Source organism: Lepisma saccharinum, chromosome 10 (genome assembly GCF_977018435.1).
Source record: "Lepisma saccharinum chromosome 10, izLepSacc3.1, whole genome shotgun sequence".
Lineage (NCBI taxonomy): Eukaryota > Metazoa > Arthropoda > Insecta > Zygentoma > Lepismatidae > Lepisma > Lepisma saccharinum.
The window spans coordinates 36,188,429-36,196,715 of NC_139238.1; the positions used below are offsets into that span (position 1 = coordinate 36,188,429).

Here is an 8,287-nt window from a genome sequence, read left to right on the forward strand (position 1 = left end):
GCCCACTTGACCGTCAGTACCACGGCATGTAAGACTTCTCAGGTACCTGACAGAACTGCCTTTACGCAGAGCAAGTTTTGATAGCAGGTCCACGAGATCGTGTTACTTCATAGCAAGCAGTCATAGTGGTAAGAGCGAAGATTATGGTGTTCACAAACATAGAAAAAGCGGACATGATCCTGATTTATGGGGAATGCTGAAAGAATGCCTCAGAAGCCTACCGTGTGTACGCAGAGAGATATCCGGACAGACGACAGCCATCTCGACGTCTCTTTGGTAAGTTATTTATTAAATTAAGAGACACCGGAAGTGTAACACCACGAGCACATGTGCAGAACAAGCCAACTACAGGTGAGGCAGGTGCAACAAATGTTCTCGCCGCTGTTGCTGTGAATCCGCACGTTAGCTCCCGTGAAATTGCCAGGGATGCTGGGATGAGTCAGCGAAGTGTATTGCGCATTCTGCACACACACAAGTTTCACCCATATCATATCTCCCTCCATCAGGAACTTCACGGGAATGATTTTGTGGAACGTGTTCGGTTTTGCACATGGATGTTACGACACGGCACACCCGATTTGTCACGTATCCTCTTCACTGACGAGGCAAGTTTTACCAATCATGGAAATGTCAACCTAAGGAACATGCACTATTGGTCGGTGACAAATCCACATTGGCTTCGCCAAGTGGAACGCCAGCGCCCATGGAGTGTGAACGTGTGGTGTGGTATAGTGGGTGAACACCTCATTGGCTCTTTTTTTATACAAGGGACACTGAATGCTGACCGATACATACAGTTTTTACAACATGAACTGCCTGTACTATTGAAGGACATACCACTTCAGACAAGGAGGGAAATGTGGTACCAACATGACGGGTGCCCAGCTCACAGTGCAAGACGCGCTACAGCATGTGTGGAAAATACATTTCCAAATCGTTGGATTGGACGTGGAGGGCCTATCAAATGGCCGGCTCGTTCCCCAGATTTGGCACCGTTAGACTTTTTCCTGTGGGGAAAGCTGAAGGACATTGTCTACCAGGATGTGCCAACAACTCCAGAGGATACTGCGGCCTGTAGGGACATTCCCTACGAGATGCTACATTCTGTGCAACGATCTTTGCGTGGGCGCCTCGTTGCCTGTATCGCAGCTGACGGCCACCACTTTGAACACACACTTTGACAGGTTTTCGCTTCTTACGCAGTGGTTCTTCGACATACTGTCATGGTCATTTTCATTATGCTGTAACACTGTCAAATACATGGTGCTGACGATGTCTACTGTATTTTTTCTTCCTTTAACACGTTCTGTCTTCATCTTGTCCAATGGCTTCCGACATCTCATACTTGTACATGCCGTGGTACTGACGGTCAAGTGGGCCACTTGTTAGTTTGTTTACATATTTTCACATGGCCATATCTTCGTTCCTATATGCAGTAGATGCATGAGACCAACGACGTTGTGTTTCTCTGCGTGTGCTCTTTTATATTATGCATGTTATTGCATATCGTTCCATTTTAAAAAAAATATTACCTTGCTCCAGATGCCCCATTTGTCGATATTTTTCGACCCACCCCATACCTCCAATTTACGAGCCACATTTGATATTATTGTTTCCCGCAAATCTCACATCGCTACTGTTTCTGGTTTCTTCGCTATTTCAGGTGGTACTTTTAGGTGCCTCACGAGGTGTTTTTTTGTTTGTTTACTAAAAATAAGTGCATAGTGAACTAAATATATTTTGCAAAAAACTCAGAAAGATGACTAAAATCGAATAACAATTGATAGGGTCAGAAAAAAAAGAAGAAGAAATCTTAATAGTAAGTAATTTGCTGGAGAACAAAGTGAGATGTCCAATTTCAATAGGAAATAAACCTGCTGTAGTTGCTGGGAACTTTCATTGGCTTGAAAATACTTTATTTTTTAAAGAGAATAATATTGTTTAATAATGGTAATAAGATTTCTCTACATTTTTACATTTTTACATGAGAGTATTAGGAAGGGCAACTGACCCCCCTCCCCCCCCTGGTTACATGCCTATGCTTCAATGTTACTACAACAGTGGCTTCAAATGGCTTCAAATACCCAAATGCAGTGCTCAGCATGAAGGGAGATAGTACGTCCCTGCTAGGAAGAATTATGCAAAGCATTTCCCTAGCTCCAATTCTCAAGCAAACATTCCCCACCTAGCCATTTCCAATGCAAGGACTGCCTAAATGTATCAAATTATAATTTAAAAATTACAGATCTACAATAATTGTAAAATTGTTGGTACAACTACACTAAAAACACACAAATATTGCATATGAATAGTAGCTTAAATGCTTTCATTTCCTATATTAGATATGTTGTTACATGTCTTGTAAATATGGGTTTAACCTAGAATTGTAGGTTTTGCATATTACGAATTATAATTTTTAATCCAAACAGATATATTAATCGCTGCTCTTTTCCTTTTTTCCCTCAGTTTGACAAGATGACTAATGGTGGAGACATAAATTATGAAACATCAGATGGAATAACAGTTGCTGAAACGGCCTGTCAAAACTACAATCATGACATCTCAAATGCACATGTAAGTATTTTATAAAGTTAAATATTGATAATATTAATGTAGAATTGTCATTCAACATCGATAGCACATTGTAGAATTTAGAAATATTTATGTAAACTTTTCATAACTGTGAAGTGATTCTCAGGAACAGAATCGTTCAGAGAGAATGGTGAGAAGAGACAAAGAAATTGTTAGGTTGCTATGTAATAGTTCAAAATAATTTACAGCAGGTTCAGATTCAAGGCTCGGATGGACCTTTGGTTTATGCCAGGGCAAAGGTTTTTGAATTTTCATCTTCTCTCGAAAAATTCCTCTGATATTCCAATATCTGAGAAAATATTCTTAGAATTTCATCTAGAACATTCACACCACAAATCTTCAGGTACTGTAGTTTGCTTTCACTTTGAAGGAGGCCTCACTGGGAAAAGTTACTTTGAAGGGGGCCACAAGATGAAAAGTTACTTTGAAGGGGCCACAAGATGAAAAAAATGAGGTATCCGAAATATTCTAAGAGAATTTTAAAATATGAACTAGTCGGCCTAAAATGAATAACTGAAATTATAAATAGAGATACTGTTAGCTCCAGGCCTATACATTGATCTGAATCTGATGGAGAGGTAGGTAGACATATTTCAAAATATCATTTCTACCAATGACACCTTTTATTGTGTTTATAAAGGGTGTTCCGTATAGGATGCCGAATTTGAATCAAGTGCTATTGTTTTGTTTCGAGGTTGGCAGACCTCTTCTTACCAATGTTGGTATCTGCTGTCATACTGATTAATGTAGCCTCAATTGTTTTGACTCATTTGTTGTGGTTACGATATGGAACAGTTTACGACTGAGTAACGTGTTCCCATTGTGAAGACATTTTACCAAAGTGGTGAAAGTGCAATGCAGACAGTGTGAAAACTTCGTACGATTTTCGGAAGGAATAAAACACCTAACAAGTCTACAGTTTGCAGACTAATGTTGAAGTTTCAGTCAACTGGTTCAGTGTCAATGGGCCGAATCATTCTTGTCGGACAGAGCAACAAATCGCTGTCGTGCAACAGAGTGTCACTGCCAGTCCTGGAAAATTGATTCGTCGGCATTCGCAGGAGTTGAACATTCCGACAACTTCGTTACATCGAATTTTACATTAAGATCTTCATATGCATACATACAAAATCCAACTTACGCAACATCTGAAACCTGCTCATCATGAGAAGCGAAGGTGATTTGCAGCCTGGGTTATGAATAGACTAGCATCGGATGAAAATTTCGCCAAAAAAAATAATCTTCAGTGAGGAGGCCTACTTTCACTTGAGTGGATTTGTGGAAATGAAAATCCTCGAATAATCCAGGAGCGTGAAATCCATCCGCTGAGAATGACTGTGTGGTGTGGGTTATGGACAGGTAAGTGTTTGGGCCATTTTTATTTGGACGTTACATGATATCCAATCTTGTGGCCTACCCTTGAAAATGTGGAGGTTAACAATCTCTGGTTTCAGCAGGATGGAGCAACCTGCCATTCACCGAATGAGACCCTTGCCTTACTCCATGAAAAATTTCGAGTGATCTCCTTGAACGGTGACCAGGAATTGCCGGCAAAATTATGTGATCTTACACCCTGTGATTTCTTTTTATGGGGGTTTGTGAAATCACAGGTGTACGCCAACAAACCACGAACCCCTTTGGAACTGAAGGCAGAAATCGTACGGGTGATTGGAGGCATCGGGACAGACATCTGCGAGAGGGTTATCAATAATTTTGTGGAGCGTATAAATGCATGCAGACTTAGTAGGAGTGGACAAATGTCTGACATTGTCTTTCATACGTAAATGGGAGATGTTACTGCTTACATATATGTGAAATATAACTATTTTATGATATTTTCCCTATTTTTCTAATTCGTCGTCCTATATGGAACACCGTATATTGCATTCTAGTAGTTTCAGTGACGTCGACACTTGGGACAGCAATCAGTGTCATGCTCAAGAGGGGTTGGTGTGGGTCATACTCCCCCCCTTTTAGGACCCAGTATTCCTAAAAAAAGAGTCAAAGACAGGGAAAGATTACAAAATGAGGAATGACTACTAAAAAAAGGTTAGAATTGTTTTTTTATTATTGCAATTGTATGTGTTTTGGTTAGAGTTGTTTCTTACCAGTACACATAACTCCCATCCCCTTTCAAGAAGCAAAAATGATTTGATTTGACTATTAAGCCAGAGATCCTGGGTTCGAATCTTGGCTTAGCCATGGGTGTCCTTTGTGTGTGTCCTTTTATCAATTGTATCATATCATCTTCGCGATTAGCCAAACATGGCGGAAAATGAAGTAAAATAAACCAAATTAAACAATCAATCATCGATTGATTTGATTTTTGTTATTTAGCATCGCTTTTTTTGTCATATTTGGTTAATTGCGAAGATGATATGATAAAATTAATGAAGGAACAAATGTAAAGAACATCCATGCCCAGGTCAGAGTTTGAACCAGGAACTCCTGATGTCGTAGCATGCTGTGATAACCACTCCCCCACGGTTGGTTGATTTGGTGTTTTAAGTCCACTTTATGCACAGAAAGGCTAATCAGGACTGGACCTACAGTTTAAAGTGGGATCCGAACCACTATGTGCCCCCACCGGGTACCAATCTTGGACCACTTGCACTCCCTCATGGAGGTGCAAAGACGAGAGGGAAGCGCTAACCATTCGGATACGTAGGTATCACTAAAGCAAACTGCATTTTTCGTCAGTGGTAATTTTTAATTGGATATTTGAAAGACCATCTTTTTATATGATTAACGTTTATCTTTTATTTCTTTTCTTTTTTTTTCAAAAAATTTGCATTGCTTGATTTCCATAATTTCTCCATCTCACAATCTCATTACTGAAGGATCAGAGCTCAAGCTCTGACCTGTGGATGAGTGATGGGAGGTGGCAAAAATTATTAATGGGGATAAACAGGAAAAAACACACATTTTTTTTGTTGTTGTAGTTTCTTCAATAATATTCATTTGCCTTTTTGATTTCTGGGATAAATTTTTCATTCCAAATTATTTCATTATTCACTGCAGAGTACAACACACAGGAACAAGAATGCATGCTCCTCATGGATTCGAATCCTGCTCTGGATTATTCTTTGTGGTGTCCCTTCACCAATTTCATCATATCATTACTCATCCTAATTTAGGCGATAGCCAAATTTGGAAGGAAAGCAAAGTAAAACAAACCAAACCAATAACAACAATAAGAATGCTCACTCTCTTGCCCAAATAAATACCTCCGTAGTTTTGACTGTTTAGCTTACCCATTTTATTTATATTTAAATAAAACACTACTAAAACGAGAGAGAGAGCACGGGTAAATATTTGTTATTTAATCATTATATATTCCATATTTGAAATAAAAAGCATAACATTTTTGTCTGCACATAATAATACATTCCCATTTCATAAAAATAAAACTATATACCATATCATACATACATATTGTACGTGTAACAAGTTGCGGTGTAAATATAGAGAACAGAATTTTTTCCCCTGAGTTCTTTAGAGGATTTAGAAAGGAATTGAGGGAAACCAATCCCCTATCTGTTCCTATAGGAAATAGACCAGGGTACCATAAACCACGATCTTTCAACCATTGCAGCAGGGGGTTAGGGAAGAAGGGAGGTAGAGGCAGAAATCTTCCTTTCCCTTCTGGCAGCTGTTTCTACCTGGAACTGGTGAGGTTGAAGGAAAGATAGCTAGAGTAAGTAGCTCGCCCACTGATCTCACTCAGGGTCAAGAAGTGCGTTAAAAAATTGCATATGAACTGTGGCTTCAACAAGACAATAAATATTGTGATTTGAAAATAATTAGAGATGTGAGATTGATGGATCTATCTCTGCTAGACTAGCAACTCCTCAGTGCACGTCACTGAATAGTTTAATGGAAGGTTTGCAGTGACATATTCTGAAATCTTGTGATATCAGCCATAGAGGGACAGTTATGATTTATTTTATTGTCAGACCCAGTGGTTTTTGTTTCTGGCAGTAACGTCTGTACCGGAATATTTTTGTAGGTAAGAATAAAACTACTAACATTTTATTTTAACAAAAGAAATTTGCATGTTACTGTATGGATAAACAATCATTTATGAACATACCATAATATTTGGAGTAGTTATTATTATGAACACAATAATATAATAATAACATACCACCATGAAGAGAAACAGACAAGAAACACTGATCACACCTACGTTGCACCATCTTTTCATGTATCTGACTTCCTTGTTTTAAAGTAAAGTTTGACCATTGGCCAAGAAGAGGGGGGGGAGGGCTCTAACTGATCATGTCCATGAATGTGTGTAATTGGTTAGTAGAGGAAAATGGGACAATATGGGTACCTCATGTGACACCACATGATTTGAGTACTAAATCAAAACAGATATGCTTTTCTCACCACAGATCATTTTCTTGCTTCATTATTCACATTCACAAATTTGAAAACTTAAAAAATCATTCTTTTCTTTTAAAAGAAATCTTTCAGGGCATTTAACATTTTCTTTGTAACATTACGAAGTCAAGACAGTAAAATGAAGATATGTTGCAAGCAAATGATAGTGTAAACTTATAAAAATCACAAACAGAGCCTTTGCTTGACACACTTGAACAATAATTATGCACTTTTGCACAAACATGTTTCCCCTGCTAACTGCTAAGTTAAAGTTATTAGTATCATGTTATGTGAAGCTTGTTTTTAACAATATATACATATTTATATATTATTTCAGGCTGGAGCATACTACAAATGCAAGAGTGATTGGACTCATGTTGATTCACTTGATGAAGCAGTTTGTTGCCAAGGGGGTCACCAAGTTGAGTGCTAAATGCTAGTCCTACACTGCAGCTCTAGATTGTCTAATATATATATATATATATATATTTATTGATTATTATTGCTCCGTTACAGTTTTGTTATTAATATAAATATTTACAATGCATAAAACTGAAACATCATTACACTTTCGCAAGGGAATACAAAAATAGGAAATATGTATATGAAGTACTAACTATGACAAAGAAATGGAGGACTTGCGTTAGTGCATGAAATGCAATTATTTGACCAATGCATTTGTATTCATGGAATTTTAACAATATTCATAGTACATATATGATGTACCAGATGTACCAAAGCCTATTAAACAATTTGGAGAATTTTTTTTATGATTGCATGTGTGTATAGTTTATTGTACCTTCAACACTGTTCAATGCATATTGAAATACACATTTTTCATGTAAGTACCTTGAACCCATTAGTATCCCTCAATTATCAAGAAATATATAAAGTTATAACTACTACATGCATAAAAAAATTATACACGTATACTTATAAGATATTCAGAAGTGTGCAACAGTTAAGTCAGTGTACAACAACAAAACCCACTCATATGATATGGACGTCATATAACTGGTAACCAACAAACAGTTATGTTAGCACACGTTATGGATATTCACCGGCTACGCAGAGCCGTTTACATCACTCTAACACTTTCACAAAGTGGGTGGCATTGCAAAGTTTACCCATGATTACTAGCCTAATCAGCCGAAGAACACAAGATTCTAAAATACCTCAGGGCTTGCGGGGTGTGTGTATAGGACCAACCAGGTGACCAGGATGAGGATGACACGTTACAAAGTGAGAAAAGGAAATTACAAGAGGTAAGAGATATTTATTACTTATTTAATGCAATTTCTCGAAATTT

The 8,287-nt window shown here is 37.9% G+C and overlaps 1 long non-coding RNA gene across 1 annotated transcript; it reads left to right on the forward strand.

Moving 5' to 3' along the window:
* The first annotated feature begins 2,467 nt into the window (after positions 1–2,467).
* LOC145994487 (uncharacterized) lies at positions 2,468–7,446 on the forward strand. Its single transcript, XR_014442354.1, has 2 exons — positions 2,468–2,574; positions 7,316–7,446. It is a non-coding gene; the product is annotated as an uncharacterized LOC145994487 (long non-coding RNA).
* Positions 7,447–8,287: the final 841 nt, after the last annotated feature.